This window comes from Chiloscyllium punctatum, chromosome 24 (genome assembly GCF_047496795.1).
Source record: "Chiloscyllium punctatum isolate Juve2018m chromosome 24, sChiPun1.3, whole genome shotgun sequence".
Taxonomy (NCBI): Eukaryota; Metazoa; Chordata; class Chondrichthyes; order Orectolobiformes; family Hemiscylliidae; genus Chiloscyllium; species Chiloscyllium punctatum.
In genome coordinates, this window is record NC_092762.1 from 44014095 (window position 1) to 44030077 (window position 15983).

General features: G+C 55.7%; 14 non-coding genes across 14 annotated transcripts; all 14 read right to left on the reverse strand.

Annotated features, from left to right (window-relative positions):
- Nucleotides 1-920: 920 nt before the first annotated feature.
- Nucleotides 921-993, reverse strand: trnak-cuu (transfer RNA lysine (anticodon CUU)). Its single transcript has one exon. It is a non-coding gene; the product is annotated as a tRNA-Lys (tRNA).
- Nucleotides 994-2063: 1070 nt separating this feature from the next.
- On the reverse strand, nucleotides 2064-2136 carry trnak-cuu (transfer RNA lysine (anticodon CUU)). The gene has a single exon. It is a non-coding gene; the product is annotated as a tRNA-Lys (tRNA).
- Nucleotides 2137-3206: 1070 nt separating this feature from the next.
- Nucleotides 3207-3279, reverse strand: trnak-uuu (transfer RNA lysine (anticodon UUU)). The gene has a single exon. It is a non-coding gene; the product is annotated as a tRNA-Lys (tRNA).
- Nucleotides 3280-4350: 1071 nt separating this feature from the next.
- trnak-cuu (transfer RNA lysine (anticodon CUU)) lies at nucleotides 4351-4423 on the reverse strand. Its single transcript has one exon. It is a non-coding gene; the product is annotated as a tRNA-Lys (tRNA).
- A 1070-nt stretch (nucleotides 4424-5493) lies between these two features.
- trnak-uuu (transfer RNA lysine (anticodon UUU)) lies at nucleotides 5494-5566 on the reverse strand. Its single transcript has one exon. It is a non-coding gene; the product is annotated as a tRNA-Lys (tRNA).
- Nucleotides 5567-6637: 1071 nt separating this feature from the next.
- On the reverse strand, nucleotides 6638-6710 carry trnak-cuu (transfer RNA lysine (anticodon CUU)). Its single transcript has one exon. It is a non-coding gene; the product is annotated as a tRNA-Lys (tRNA).
- A 1070-nt stretch (nucleotides 6711-7780) lies between these two features.
- trnak-cuu (transfer RNA lysine (anticodon CUU)) lies at nucleotides 7781-7853 on the reverse strand. Its single transcript has one exon. It is a non-coding gene; the product is annotated as a tRNA-Lys (tRNA).
- Nucleotides 7854-8923: 1070 nt separating this feature from the next.
- On the reverse strand, nucleotides 8924-8996 carry trnak-uuu (transfer RNA lysine (anticodon UUU)). Its single transcript has one exon. It is a non-coding gene; the product is annotated as a tRNA-Lys (tRNA).
- Nucleotides 8997-10067: 1071 nt separating this feature from the next.
- Nucleotides 10068-10140, reverse strand: trnak-cuu (transfer RNA lysine (anticodon CUU)). Its single transcript has one exon. It is a non-coding gene; the product is annotated as a tRNA-Lys (tRNA).
- A 1070-nt stretch (nucleotides 10141-11210) lies between these two features.
- On the reverse strand, nucleotides 11211-11283 carry trnak-uuu (transfer RNA lysine (anticodon UUU)). Its single transcript has one exon. It is a non-coding gene; the product is annotated as a tRNA-Lys (tRNA).
- Nucleotides 11284-12353: 1070 nt separating this feature from the next.
- Nucleotides 12354-12426, reverse strand: trnak-uuu (transfer RNA lysine (anticodon UUU)). The gene has a single exon. It is a non-coding gene; the product is annotated as a tRNA-Lys (tRNA).
- Nucleotides 12427-13497: 1071 nt separating this feature from the next.
- On the reverse strand, nucleotides 13498-13570 carry trnak-uuu (transfer RNA lysine (anticodon UUU)). The gene has a single exon. It is a non-coding gene; the product is annotated as a tRNA-Lys (tRNA).
- Nucleotides 13571-14640: 1070 nt separating this feature from the next.
- On the reverse strand, nucleotides 14641-14713 carry trnak-cuu (transfer RNA lysine (anticodon CUU)). Its single transcript has one exon. It is a non-coding gene; the product is annotated as a tRNA-Lys (tRNA).
- A 1071-nt stretch (nucleotides 14714-15784) lies between these two features.
- On the reverse strand, nucleotides 15785-15857 carry trnak-cuu (transfer RNA lysine (anticodon CUU)). Its single transcript has one exon. It is a non-coding gene; the product is annotated as a tRNA-Lys (tRNA).
- Nucleotides 15858-15983: the final 126 nt, after the last annotated feature.

Below are 15983 nucleotides of genomic sequence, written 5' to 3' on the forward strand. Positions count from 1 at the left end.
CGCCGTCTCTCTTCATCATCCCCCCACTCCATTGCCGCACCGTCCTCTCTCTACTGTAGCAACCCTCCTCAACACACACCTCTGGCACCGTCAAAGCCATCAGCAAGCCTACAACACAGCACCGCCAAAGTAAGAACGGTGCTCATGAGACGGCCTCATCATCAACCCTCCAACACCACGCCCCGTCCCTACCCCCAGCATCCACTCTCTGCTCGAAACAATCCACCCCACCACAAAGCCGCAGACACCGACACTCCCACACGCACGGCCACATCACCATCAGCTCCAAACCAAGGAAGATGTGCATGAAGGTTCCGTTGGACGTGTCTGAGTTGATTTGAAAAAAAAAAGCTGACCATCGATGAGAGCAGTCTCCATAAATCGAAGCTTCAGCACCTGCAAATATAATCAGGATTTCACTGCTGCCTCCCATCGCCACGAACCCTTGGCGCATTCGAGCCTCGGGCGACTCCCTGTGTGGAGTTTGCACATTCTCCCCGTGTCTGCGTGGATTTCGTCCGACGGATCCGGTTTCCTCCCACAGTCCAAAGGAGTGCAGCGCAGGTGTTTTGGCCATGCTAAATTGCCCCTTGTTTTCAGGCATGTGCAGGTTCGGAGTCACGAGGTGGGGGTTTAGGTGTGTGGGGGATACTCTTGGGAGAGTCGGTAGCCTGTTTCCACAGTCGAGGGATTCTATGCTAATTTCTGATTTCGCGCATTTGGAGGACCTTAAAGAGATCAATTCAAACAGAAGCCACGCGTTCCGCGATTACGGCAGCAACTGCGACAGTTCGGAAATGCAGGCAAAACTGCCCTGTGCTTGCTTCCACCGCCACAATGTAAGGGCCATTGAGTCTGATTTGTTAGCACTGCCCTGCGCCTTCGCTGTTGTCCCGTGGCAGAGCGATTTAAAAGCGACCCGCCCGAGCAGGGACTTGAACCCTGGACCCTCAGATTAAGAGTCTGATGCTCTACCGACTGAGCTACCCGGGCTCGTGGCAGGCCGCCTGCCCGGCTACGGCTTTCCCTGCCTGAGCTGGAAAACACGTTCGCGCTTCACACTCTCGCGCAGCCATTCTGACACAATCCACGCGATTCAGTCGGAAAGACTGGCAGCCCCGGCTGTGCAGGGCCGATTCCAAGCCGCCGTCTCTCTTCATCATCCCCCCACTCCATTGCCGCACCGTCCTCTCTCTACTGTAGCAACCCTCCTCAACACACACCTCTGGCACCGTCAAAGCCATCAGCAAGCCTACAACACAGCACCGCCAAAGTAAGAACGGTGCTCATGAGACGGCCTCATCATCAACCCTCCAACACCACGCCCCGTCCCTACCCCCAGCATCCACTCTCTGCTCGAAACAATCCACCCCACCACAAAGCCGCAGACACCGACACTCCCACACGCACGGCCACATCACCATCAGCTCCAAACCAAGGAAGATGTGCATGAAGGTTCCGTTGGACGTGTCTGAGTTGATTTGAAAACAAAAGCAGACCATCGATGAGAGCAGTCTCCATAAATCGAAGCTTCAGCACCTGCAAATATAATCAGGATTTCACTGCTGCCTCCCATCGCCACGAACCCTTGGCGCATTCGAGCCTCGGGCGACTCCCTGTGTGGAGTTTGCACATTCTCCCCGTGTCTGCGTGGATTTCGTCCGACGGATCCGGTTTCCTCCCACAGTCCAAAGGAGTGCAGCGCAGGTGTTTTGGCCATGCTAAATTGCCCCTTGTTTTCAGGCATGTGCAGGTTCGGAGTCACGAGGTGGGGGTTTAGGTGTGTGGGGGATACTCTTGGGAGAGTCGGTAGCCTGTTTCCACAGTCGAGGGATTCTATGCTAATTTCTGATTTCGCGCATTTGGAGGACCTTAAAGAGATCAATTCAAACAGAAGCCACGCGTTCCGCGATTACGGCAGCAACTGCGACAGTTCGGAAATGCAGGCAAAACTGCCCTGTGCTTGCTTCCACCGCCACAATGTAAGGGCCATTGAGTCTGATTTGTTAGCACTGCCCTGCGCCTTCGCTGTTGTCCCGTGGCAGAGCGATTTAAAAGCGACCCGCCCGAGCAGGGACTTGAACCCTGGACCCTCAGATTAAGAGTCTGATGCTCTACCGACTGAGCTACCCGGGCTCGTGGCAGGCCGCCTGCCCGGCTACGGCTTTCCCTGCCTGAGCTGGAAAACACGTTCGCGCTTCACACTCTCGCGCAGCCATTCTGACACAATCCACGCGATTCAGTCGGAAAGACTGGCAGCCCCGGCTGTGCAGGGCCGATTCCAAGCCGCCGTCTCTCTTCATCATCCCCCCACTCCATTGCCGCACCGTCCTCTCTCTACTGTAGCAACCCTCCTCAACACACACCTCTGGCACCGTCAAAGCCATCAGCAAGCCTACAACACAGCACCGCCAAAGTAAGAACGGTGCTCATGAGACGGCCTCATCATCAACCCTCCAACACCACGCGCCGTCCCTACCCCCAGCATCCACTCTCTGCTCGAAACAATCCACCCCACCACAAAGCCGCAGACACCGACACTCCCACACGCACGGCCACATCACCATCAGCTCCAAACCAAGGAAGATGTGCATGAAGGTTCCGTTGGACGTGTCTGAGTTGATTTGAAAACAAAAGCAGACCATCGATGAGAGCAGTCTCCATAAATCGAAGCTTCAGCACCTGCAAATATAATCAGGATTTCACTGCTGCCTCCCATCGCCACGAACCCTTGGCGCATTCGAGCCTCGGGCGACTCCCTGTGTGGAGTTTGCACATTCTCCCCGTGTCTGCGTGGATTTCGTCCGACGGATCCGGTTTCCTCCCACAGTCCAAAGGAGTGCAGCGCAGGTGTTTTGGCCATGCTAAATTGCCCCTTGTTTTCAGGCATGTGCAGGTTCGGAGTCACGAGGTGGGGGTTTAGGTGTGTGGGGGATACTCTTGGGAGAGTCGGTAGCCTGTTTCCACAGTCGAGGGATTCTATGCTAATTTCTGATTTCGCGCATTTGGAGGACCTTAAAGAGATCAATTCAAACAGAAGCCACGCGTTCCGCGATTACGGCAGCAACTGCGACAGTTCGGAAATGCAGGCAAAACTGCCCTGTGCTTGCTTCCACCGCCACAATGTAAGGGCCATTGAGTCTGATTTGTTAGCACTGCCCTGCGCCTTCGCTGTTGTCCCGTGGCAGAGCGATTTAAAAGCGACCCGCCCGAGCAGGGACTTGAACCCTGGACCCTCAGATTAAAAGTCTGATGCTCTACCGACTGAGCTACCCGGGCTCGTGGCAGGCCGCCTGCCCGGCTACGGCTTTCCCTGCCTGAGCTGGAAAACACGTTCGCGCTTCACACTCTCGCGCAGCCATTCTGACACAATCCACGCGATTCAGTCGGAAAGACTGGCAGCCCCGGCTGTGCAGGGCCGATTCCAAGCCGCCGTCTCTCTTCATCATCCCCCCACTCCATTGCCGCACCGTCCTCTCTCTACTGTAGCAACCCTCCTCAACACACACCTCTGGCACCGTCAAAGCCATCAGCAAGCCTACAACACAGCACCGCCAAAGTAAGAACGGTGCTCATGAGACGGCCTCATCATCAACCCTCCAACACCACGCCCCGTCCCTACCCCCAGCATCCACTCTCTGCTCGAAACAATCCACCCCACCACAAAGCCGCAGACACCGACACTCCCACACGCACGGCCACATCACCATCAGCTCCAAACCAAGGAAGATGTGCATGAAGGTTCCGTTGGACGTGTCTGAGTTGATTTGAAAAAAAAAAGCTGACCATCGATGAGAGCAGTCTCCATAAATCGAAGCTTCAGCACCTGCAAATATAATCAGGATTTCACTGCTGCCTCCCATCGCCACGAACCCTTGGCGCATTCGAGCCTCGGGCGACTCCCTGTGTGGAGTTTGCACATTCTCCCCGTGTCTGCGTGGATTTCGTCCGACGGATCCGGTTTCCTCCCACAGTCCAAAGGAGTGCAGCGCAGGTGTTTTGGCCATGCTAAATTGCCCCTTGTTTTCAGGCATGTGCAGGTTCGGAGTCACGAGGTGGGGGTTTAGGTGTGTGGGGGATACTCTTGGGAGAGTCGGTAGCCTGTTTCCACAGTCGAGGGATTCTATGCTAATTTCTGATTTCGCGCATTTGGAGGACCTTAAAGAGATCAATTCAAACAGAAGCCACGCGTTCCGCGATTACGGCAGCAACTGCGACAGTTCGGAAATGCAGGCAAAACTGCCCTGTGCTTGCTTCCACCGCCACAATGTAAGGGCCATTGAGTCTGATTTGTTAGCACTGCCCTGCGCCTTCGCTGTTGTCCCGTGGCAGAGCGATTTAAAAGCGACCCGCCCGAGCAGGGACTTGAACCCTGGACCCTCAGATTAAGAGTCTGATGCTCTACCGACTGAGCTACCCGGGCTGGTGGCAGGCCGCCTGCCCGGCTACGGCTTTCCCTGCCTGAGCTGGAAAACACGTTCGCGCTTCACACTCTCGCGCAGCCATTCTGACACAATCCACGCGATTCAGTCGGAAAGACTGGCAGCCCCGGCTGTGCAGGGCCGATTCCAAGCCGCCGTCTCTCTTCATCATCCCCCCACTCCATTGCCGCACCGTCCTCTCTCTACTGTAGCAACCCTCCTCAACACACACCTCTGGCACCGTCAAAGCCATCAGCAAGCCTACAACACAGCACCGCCAAAGTAAGAACGGTGCTCATGAGACGGCCTCATCATCAACCCTCCAACACCACGCGCCGTCCCTACCCCCAGCATCCACTCTCTGCTCGAAACAATCCACCCCACCACAAAGCCGCAGACACCGACACTCCCACACGCACGGCCACATCACCATCAGCTCCAAACCAAGGAAGATGTGCATGAAGGTTCCGTTGGACGTGTCTGAGTTGATTTGAAAACAAAAGCAGACCATCGATGAGAGCAGTCTCCATAAATCGAAGCTTCAGCACCTGCAAATATAATCAGGATTTCACTGCTGCCTCCCATCGCCACGAACCCTTGGCGCATTCGAGCCTCGGGCGACTCCCTGTGTGGAGTTTGCACATTCTCCCCGTGTCTGCGTGGATTTCGTCCGACGGATCCGGTTTCCTCCCACAGTCCAAAGGAGTGCAGCGCAGGTGTTTTGGCCATGCTAAATTGCCCCTTGTTTTCAGGCATGTGCAGGTTCGGAGTCACGAGGTGGGGGTTTAGGTGTGTGGGGGATACTCTTGGGAGAGTCGGTAGCCTGTTTCCACAGTCGAGGGATTCTATGCTAATTTCTGATTTCGCGCATTTGGAGGACCTTAAAGAGATCAATTCAAACAGAAGCCACGCGTTCCGCGATTACGGCAGCAACTGCGACAGTTCGGAAATGCAGGCAAAACTGCCCTGTGCTTGCTTCCACCGCCACAATGTAAGGGCCATTGAGTCTGATTTGTTAGCACTGCCCTGCGCCTTCGCTGTTGTCCCGTGGCAGAGCGATTTAAAAGCGACCCGCCCGAGCAGGGACTTGAACCCTGGACCCTCAGATTAAAAGTCTGATGCTCTACCGACTGAGCTACCCGGGCTCGTGGCAGGCCGCCTGCCCGGCTACGGCTTTCCCTGCCTGAGCTGGAAAACACGTTCGCGCTTCACACTCTCGCGCAGCCATTCTGACACAATCCACGCGATTCAGTCGGAAAGACTGGCAGCCCCGGCTGTGCAGGGCCGATTCCAAGCCGCCGTCTCTCTTCATCATCCCCCCACTCCATTGCCGCACCGTCCTCTCTCTACTGTAGCAACCCTCCTCAACACACACCTCTGGCACCGTCAAAGCCATCAGCAAGCCTACAACACAGCACCGCCAAAGTAAGAACGGTGCTCATGAGACGGCCTCATCATCAACCCTCCAACACCACGCCCCGTCCCTACCCCCAGCATCCACTCTCTGCTCGAAACAATCCACCCCACCACAAAGCCGCAGACACCGACACTCCCACACGCACGGCCACATCACCATCAGCTCCAAACCAAGGAAGATGTGCATGAAGGTTCCGTTGGACGTGTCTGAGTTGATTTGAAAAAAAAAAGCTGACCATCGATGAGAGCAGTCTCCATAAATCGAAGCTTCAGCACCTGCAAATATAATCAGGATTTCACTGCTGCCTCCCATCGCCACGAACCCTTGGCGCATTCGAGCCTCGGGCGACTCCCTGTGTGGAGTTTGCACATTCTCCCCGTGTCTGCGTGGATTTCGTCCGACGGATCCGGTTTCCTCCCACAGTCCAAAGGAGTGCAGCGCAGGTGTTTTGGCCATGCTAAATTGCCCCTTGTTTTCAGGCATGTGCAGGTTCGGAGTCACGAGGTGGGGGTTTAGGTGTGTGGGGGATACTCTTGGGAGAGTCGGTAGCCTGTTTCCACAGTCGAGGGATTCTATGCTAATTTCTGATTTCGCGCATTTGGAGGACCTTAAAGAGATCAATTCAAACAGAAGCCACGCGTTCCGCGATTACGGCAGCAACTGCGACAGTTCGGAAATGCAGGCAAAACTGCCCTGTGCTTGCTTCCACCGCCACAATGTAAGGGCCATTGAGTCTGATTTGTTAGCACTGCCCTGCGCCTTCGCTGTTGTCCCGTGGCAGAGCGATTTAAAAGCGACCCGCCCGAGCAGGGACTTGAACCCTGGACCCTCAGATTAAGAGTCTGATGCTCTACCGACTGAGCTACCCGGGCTCGTGGCAGGCCGCCTGCCCGGCTACGGCTTTCCCTGCCTGAGCTGGAAAACACGTTCGCGCTTCACACTCTCGCGCAGCCATTCTGACACAATCCACGCGATTCAGTCGGAAAGACTGGCAGCCCCGGCTGTGCAGGGCCGATTCCAAGCCGCCGTCTCTCTTCATCATCCCCCCACTCCATTGCCGCACCGTCCTCTCTCTACTGTAGCAACCCTCCTCAACACACACCTCTGGCACCGTCAAAGCCATCAGCAAGCCTACAACACAGCACCGCCAAAGTAAGAACGGTGCTCATGAGACGGCCTCATCATCAACCCTCCAACACCACGCGCCGTCCCTACCCCCAGCATCCACTCTCTGCTCGAAACAATCCACCCCACCACAAAGCCGCAGACACCGACACTCCCACACGCACGGCCACATCACCATCAGCTCCAAACCAAGGAAGATGTGCATGAAGGTTCCGTTGGACGTGTCTGAGTTGATTTGAAAACAAAAGCAGACCATCGATGAGAGCAGTCTCCATAAATCGAAGCTTCAGCACCTGCAAATATAATCAGGATTTCACTGCTGCCTCCCATCGCCACGAACCCTTGGCGCATTCGAGCCTCGGGCGACTCCCTGTGTGGAGTTTGCACATTCTCCCCGTGTCTGCGTGGATTTCGTCCGACGGATCCGGTTTCCTCCCACAGTCCAAAGGAGTGCAGCGCAGGTGTTTTGGCCATGCTAAATTGCCCCTTGTTTTCAGGCATGTGCAGGTTCGGAGTCACGAGGTGGGGGTTTAGGTGTGTGGGGGATACTCTTGGGAGAGTCGGTAGCCTGTTTCCACAGTCGAGGGATTCTATGCTAATTTCTGATTTCGCGCATTTGGAGGACCTTAAAGAGATCAATTCAAACAGAAGCCACGCGTTCCGCGATTACGGCAGCAACTGCGACAGTTCGGAAATGCAGGCAAAACTGCCCTGTGCTTGCTTCCACCGCCACAATGTAAGGGCCATTGAGTCTGATTTGTTAGCACTGCCCTGCGCCTTCGCTGTTGTCCCGTGGCAGAGCGATTTAAAAGCGACCCGCCCGAGCAGGGACTTGAACCCTGGACCCTCAGATTAAGAGTCTGATGCTCTACCGACTGAGCTACCCGGGCTGGTGGCAGGCCGCCTGCCCGGCTACGGCTTTCCCTGCCTGAGCTGGAAAACACGTTCGCGCTTCACACTCTCGCGCAGCCATTCTGACACAATCCACGCGATTCAGTCGGAAAGACTGGCAGCCCCGGCTGTGCAGGGCCGATTCCAAGCCGCCGTCTCTCTTCATCATCCCCCCACTCCATTGCCGCACCGTCCTCTCTCTACTGTAGCAACCCTCCTCAACACACACCTCTGGCACCGTCAAAGCCATCAGCAAGCCTACAACACAGCACCGCCAAAGTAAGAACGGTGCTCATGAGACGGCCTCATCATCAACCCTCCAACACCACGCGCCGTCCCTACCCCCAGCATCCACTCTCTGCTCGAAACAATCCACCCCACCACAAAGCCGCAGACACCGACACTCCCACACGCACGGCCACATCACCATCAGCTCCAAACCAAGGAAGATGTGCATGAAGGTTCCGTTGGACGTGTCTGAGTTGATTTGAAAACAAAAGCAGACCATCGATGAGAGCAGTCTCCATAAATCGAAGCTTCAGCACCTGCAAATATAATCAGGATTTCACTGCTGCCTCCCATCGCCACGAACCCTTGGCGCATTCGAGCCTCGGGCGACTCCCTGTGTGGAGTTTGCACATTCTCCCCGTGTCTGCGTGGATTTCGTCCGACGGATCCGGTTTCCTCCCACAGTCCAAAGGAGTGCAGCGCAGGTGTTTTGGCCATGCTAAATTGCCCCTTGTTTTCAGGCATGTGCAGGTTCGGAGTCACGAGGTGGGGGTTTAGGTGTGTGGGGGATACTCTTGGGAGAGTCGGTAGCCTGTTTCCACAGTCGAGGGATTCTATGCTAATTTCTGATTTCGCGCATTTGGAGGACCTTAAAGAGATCAATTCAAACAGAAGCCACGCGTTCCGCGATTACGGCAGCAACTGCGACAGTTCGGAAATGCAGGCAAAACTGCCCTGTGCTTGCTTCCACCGCCACAATGTAAGGGCCATTGAGTCTGATTTGTTAGCACTGCCCTGCGCCTTCGCTGTTGTCCCGTGGCAGAGCGATTTAAAAGCGACCCGCCCGAGCAGGGACTTGAACCCTGGACCCTCAGATTAAAAGTCTGATGCTCTACCGACTGAGCTACCCGGGCTCGTGGCAGGCCGCCTGCCCGGCTACGGCTTTCCCTGCCTGAGCTGGAAAACACGTTCGCGCTTCACACTCTCGCGCAGCCATTCTGACACAATCCACGCGATTCAGTCGGAAAGACTGGCAGCCCCGGCTGTGCAGGGCCGATTCCAAGCCGCCGTCTCTCTTCATCATCCCCCCACTCCATTGCCGCACCGTCCTCTCTCTACTGTAGCAACCCTCCTCAACACACACCTCTGGCACCGTCAAAGCCATCAGCAAGCCTACAACACAGCACCGCCAAAGTAAGAACGGTGCTCATGAGACGGCCTCATCATCAACCCTCCAACACCACGCCCCGTCCCTACCCCCAGCATCCACTCTCTGCTCGAAACAATCCACCCCACCACAAAGCCGCAGACACCGACACTCCCACACGCACGGCCACATCACCATCAGCTCCAAACCAAGGAAGATGTGCATGAAGGTTCCGTTGGACGTGTCTGAGTTGATTTGAAAAAAAAAAGCTGACCATCGATGAGAGCAGTCTCCATAAATCGAAGCTTCAGCACCTGCAAATATAATCAGGATTTCACTGCTGCCTCCCATCGCCACGAACCCTTGGCGCATTCGAGCCTCGGGCGACTCCCTGTGTGGAGTTTGCACATTCTCCCCGTGTCTGCGTGGATTTCGTCCGACGGATCCGGTTTCCTCCCACAGTCCAAAGGAGTGCAGCGCAGGTGTTTTGGCCATGCTAAATTGCCCCTTGTTTTCAGGCATGTGCAGGTTCGGAGTCACGAGGTGGGGGTTTAGGTGTGTGGGGGATACTCTTGGGAGAGTCGGTAGCCTGTTTCCACAGTCGAGGGATTCTATGCTAATTTCTGATTTCGCGCATTTGGAGGACCTTAAAGAGATCAATTCAAACAGAAGCCACGCGTTCCGCGATTACGGCAGCAACTGCGACAGTTCGGAAATGCAGGCAAAACTGCCCTGTGCTTGCTTCCACCGCCACAATGTAAGGGCCATTGAGTCTGATTTGTTAGCACTGCCCTGCGCCTTCGCTGTTGTCCCGTGGCAGAGCGATTTAAAAGCGACCCGCCCGAGCAGGGACTTGAACCCTGGACCCTCAGATTAAGAGTCTGATGCTCTACCGACTGAGCTACCCGGGCTCGTGGCAGGCCGCCTGCCCGGCTACGGCTTTCCCTGCCTGAGCTGGAAAACACGTTCGCGCTTCACACTCTCGCGCAGCCATTCTGACACAATCCACGCGATTCAGTCGGAAAGACTGGCAGCCCCGGCTGTGCAGGGCCGATTCCAAGCCGCCGTCTCTCTTCATCATCCCCCCACTCCATTGCCGCACCGTCCTCTCTCTACTGTAGCAACCCTCCTCAACACACACCTCTGGCACCGTCAAAGCCATCAGCAAGCCTACAACACAGCACCGCCAAAGTAAGAACGGTGCTCATGAGACGGCCTCATCATCAACCCTCCAACACCACGCCCCGTCCCTACCCCCAGCATCCACTCTCTGCTCGAAACAATCCACCCCACCACAAAGCCGCAGACACCGACACTCCCACACGCACGGCCACATCACCATCAGCTCCAAACCAAGGAAGATGTGCATGAAGGTTCCGTTGGACGTGTCTGAGTTGATTTGAAAACAAAAGCAGACCATCGATGAGAGCAGTCTCCATAAATCGAAGCTTCAGCACCTGCAAATATAATCAGGATTTCACTGCTGCCTCCCATCGCCACGAACCCTTGGCGCATTCGAGCCTCGGGCGACTCCCTGTGTGGAGTTTGCACATTCTCCCCGTGTCTGCGTGGATTTCGTCCGACGGATCCGGTTTCCTCCCACAGTCCAAAGGAGTGCAGCGCAGGTGTTTTGGCCATGCTAAATTGCCCCTTGTTTTCAGGCATGTGCAGGTTCGGAGTCACGAGGTGGGGGTTTAGGTGTGTGGGGGATACTCTTGGGAGAGTCGGTAGCCTGTTTCCACAGTCGAGGGATTCTATGCTAATTTCTGATTTCGCGCATTTGGAGGACCTTAAAGAGATCAATTCAAACAGAAGCCACGCGTTCCGCGATTACGGCAGCAACTGCGACAGTTCGGAAATGCAGGCAAAACTGCCCTGTGCTTGCTTCCACCGCCACAATGTAAGGGCCATTGAGTCTGATTTGTTAGCACTGCCCTGCGCCTTCGCTGTTGTCCCGTGGCAGAGCGATTTAAAAGCGACCCGCCCGAGCAGGGACTTGAACCCTGGACCCTCAGATTAAAAGTCTGATGCTCTACCGACTGAGCTACCCGGGCTCGTGGCAGGCCGCCTGCCCGGCTACGGCTTTCCCTGCCTGAGCTGGAAAACACGTTCGCGCTTCACACTCTCGCGCAGCCATTCTGACACAATCCACGCGATTCAGTCGGAAAGACTGGCAGCCCCGGCTGTGCAGGGCCGATTCCAAGCCGCCGTCTCTCTTCATCATCCCCCCACTCCATTGCCGCACCGTCCTCTCTCTACTGTAGCAACCCTCCTCAACACACACCTCTGGCACCGTCAAAGCCATCAGCAAGCCTACAACACAGCACCGCCAAAGTAAGAACGGTGCTCATGAGACGGCCTCATCATCAACCCTCCAACACCACGCGCCGTCCCTACCCCCAGCATCCACTCTCTGCTCGAAACAATCCACCCCACCACAAAGCCGCAGACACCGACACTCCCACACGCACGGCCACATCACCATCAGCTCCAAACCAAGGAAGATGTGCATGAAGGTTCCGTTGGACGTGTCTGAGTTGATTTGAAAACAAAAGCAGACCATCGATGAGAGCAGTCTCCATAAATCGAAGCTTCAGCACCTGCAAATATAATCAGGATTTCACTGCTGCCTCCCATCGCCACGAACCCTTGGCGCATTCGAGCCTCGGGCGACTCCCTGTGTGGAGTTTGCACATTCTCCCCGTGTCTGCGTGGATTTCGTCCGACGGATCCGGTTTCCTCCCACAGTCCAAAGGAGTGCAGCGCAGGTGTTTTGGCCATGCTAAATTGCCCCTTGTTTTCAGGCATGTGCAGGTTCGGAGTCACGAGGTGGGGGTTTAGGTGTGTGGGGGATACTCTTGGGAGAGTCGGTAGCCTGTTTCCACAGTCGAGGGATTCTATGCTAATTTCTGATTTCGCGCATTTGGAGGACCTTAAAGAGATCAATTCAAACAGAAGCCACGCGTTCCGCGATTACGGCAGCAACTGCGACAGTTCGGAAATGCAGGCAAAACTGCCCTGTGCTTGCTTCCACCGCCACAATGTAAGGGCCATTGAGTCTGATTTGTTAGCACTGCCCTGCGCCTTCGCTGTTGTCCCGTGGCAGAGCGATTTAAAAGCGACCCGCCCGAGCAGGGACTTGAACCCTGGACCCTCAGATTAAAAGTCTGATGCTCTACCGACTGAGCTACCCGGGCTCGTGGCAGGCCGCCTGCCCGGCTACGGCTTTCCCTGCCTGAGCTGGAAAACACGTTCGCGCTTCACACTCTCGCGCAGCCATTCTGACACAATCCACGCGATTCAGTCGGAAAGACTGGCAGCCCCGGCTGTGCAGGGCCGATTCCAAGCCGCCGTCTCTCTTCATCATCCCCCCACTCCATTGCCGCACCGTCCTCTCTCTACTGTAGCAACCCTCCTCAACACACACCTCTGGCACCGTCAAAGCCATCAGCAAGCCTACAACACAGCACCGCCAAAGTAAGAACGGTGCTCATGAGACGGCCTCATCATCAACCCTCCAACACCACGCCCCGTCCCTACCCCCAGCATCCACTCTCTGCTCGAAACAATCCACCCCACCACAAAGCCGCAGACACCGACACTCCCACACGCACGGCCACATCACCATCAGCTCCAAACCAAGGAAGATGTGCATGAAGGTTCCGTTGGACGTGTCTGAGTTGATTTGAAAAAAAAAAGCTGACCATCGATGAGAGCAGTCTCCATAAATCGAAGCTTCAGCACCTGCAAATATAATCAGGATTTCACTGCTGCCTCCCATCGCCACGAACCCTTGGCGCATTCGAGCCTCGGGCGACTCCCTGTGTGGAGTTTGCACATTCTCCCCGTGTCTGCGTGGATTTCGTCCGACGGATCCGGTTTCCTCCCACAGTCCAAAGGAGTGCAGCGCAGGTGTTTTGGCCATGCTAAATTGCCCCTTGTTTTCAGGCATGTGCAGGTTCGGAGTCACGAGGTGGGGGTTTAGGTGTGTGGGGGATACTCTTGGGAGAGTCGGTAGCCTGTTTCCACAGTCGAGGGATTCTATGCTAATTTCTGATTTCGCGCATTTGGAGGACCTTAAAGAGATCAATTCAAACAGAAGCCACGCGTTCCGCGATTACGGCAGCAACTGCGACAGTTCGGAAATGCAGGCAAAACTGCCCTGTGCTTGCTTCCACCGCCACAATGTAAGGGCCATTGAGTCTGATTTGTTAGCACTGCCCTGCGCCTTCGCTGTTGTCCCGTGGCAGAGCGATTTAAAAGCGACCCGCCCGAGCAGGGACTTGAACCCTGGACCCTCAGATTAAAAGTCTGATGCTCTACCGACTGAGCTACCCGGGCTCGTGGCAGGCCGCCTGCCCGGCTACGGCTTTCCCTGCCTGAGCTGGAAAACACGTTCGCGCTTCACACTCTCGCGCAGCCATTCTGACACAATCCACGCGATTCAGTCGGAAAGACTGGCAGCCCCGGCTGTGCAGGGCCGATTCCAAGCCGCCGTCTCTCTTCATCATCCCCCCACTCCATTGCCGCACCGTCCTCTCTCTACTGTAGCAACCCTCCTCAACACACACCTCTGGCACCGTCAAAGCCATCAGCAAGCCTACAACACAGCACCGCCAAAGTAAGAACGGTGCTCATGAGACGGCCTCATCATCAACCCTCCAACACCACGCGCCGTCCCTACCCCCAGCATCCACTCTCTGCTCGAAACAATCCACCCCACCACAAAGCCGCAGACACCGACACTCCCACACGCACGGCCACATCACCATCAGCTCCAAACCAAGGAAGATGTGCATGAAGGTTCCGTTGGACGTGTCTGAGTTGATTTGAAAACAAAAGCAGACCATCGATGAGAGCAGTCTCCATAAATCGAAGCTTCAGCACCTGCAAATATAATCAGGATTTCACTGCTGCCTCCCATCGCCACGAACCCTTGGCGCATTCGAGCCTCGGGCGACTCCCTGTGTGGAGTTTGCACATTCTCCCCGTGTCTGCGTGGATTTCGTCCGACGGATCCGGTTTCCTCCCACAGTCCAAAGGAGTGCAGCGCAGGTGTTTTGGCCATGCTAAATTGCCCCTTGTTTTCAGGCATGTGCAGGTTCGGAGTCACGAGGTGGGGGTTTAGGTGTGTGGGGGATACTCTTGGGAGAGTCGGTAGCCTGTTTCCACAGTCGAGGGATTCTATGCTAATTTCTGATTTCGCGCATTTGGAGGACCTTAAAGAGATCAATTCAAACAGAAGCCACGCGTTCCGCGATTACGGCAGCAACTGCGACAGTTCGGAAATGCAGGCAAAACTGCCCTGTGCTTGCTTCCACCGCCACAATGTAAGGGCCATTGAGTCTGATTTGTTAGCACTGCCCTGCGCCTTCGCTGTTGTCCCGTGGCAGAGCGATTTAAAAGCGACCCGCCCGAGCAGGGACTTGAACCCTGGACCCTCAGATTAAGAGTCTGATGCTCTACCGACTGAGCTACCCGGGCTCGTGGCAGGCCGCCTGCCCGGCTACGGCTTTCCCTGCCTGAGCTGGAAAACACGTTCGCGCTTCACACTCTCGCGCAGCCATTCTGACACAATCCACGCGATTCAGTCGGAAAGACTGGCAGCCCCGGCTGTGCAGGGCCGATTCCAAGCCGCCGTCTCTCTTCATCATCCCCCCACTCCATTGCCGCACCGTCCTCTCTCTACTGTAGCAACCCTCCTCAACACACACCTCTGGCACCGTCAAAGCCATCAGCAAGCCTACAACACAGCACCGCCAAAGTAAGAACGGTGCTCATGAGACGGCCTCATCATCAACCCTCCAACACCACGCCCCGTCCCTACCCCCAGCATCCACTCTCTGCTCGAAACAATCCACCCCACCACAAAGCCGCAGACACCGACACTCCCACACGCACGGCCACATCACCATCAGCTCCAAACCAAGGAAGATGTGCATGAAGGTTCCGTTGGACGTGTCTGAGTTGATTTGAAAAAAAAAAGCTGACCATCGATGAGAGCAGTCTCCATAAATCGAAGCTTCAGCACCTGCAAATATAATCAGGATTTCACTGCTGCCTCCCATCGCCACGAACCCTTGGCGCATTCGAGCCTCGGGCGACTCCCTGTGTGGAGTTTGCACATTCTCCCCGTGTCTGCGTGGATTTCGTCCGACGGATCCGGTTTCCTCCCACAGTCCAAAGGAGTGCAGCGCAGGTGTTTTGGCCATGCTAAATTGCCCCTTGTTTTCAGGCATGTGCAGGTTCGGAGTCACGAGGTGGGGGTTTAGGTGTGTGGGGGATACTCTTGGGAGAGTCGGTAGCCTGTTTCCACAGTCGAGGGATTCTATGCTAATTTCTGATTTCGCGCATTTGGAGGACCTTAAAGAGATCAATTCAAACAGAAGCCACGCGTTCCGCGATTACGGCAGCAACTGCGACAGTTCGGAAATGCAGGCAAAACTGCCCTGTGCTTGCTTCCACCGCCACAATGTAAGGGCCATTGAGTCTGATTTGTTAGCACTGCCCTGCGCCTTCGCTGTTGTCCCGTGGCAGAGCGATTTAAAAGCGACCCGCCCGAGCAGGGACTTGAACCCTGGACCCTCAGATTAAGAGTCTGATGCTCTACCGACTGAGCTACCCGGGCTGGTGGCAGGCCGCCTGCCCGGCTACGGCTTTCCCTGCCTGAGCTGGAAAACACGTTCGCGCTTCACACTCTCGCGCAGCCATTCTGACACAATCCACGCGATTCAGTCGGAAAGACTGGCAGCCC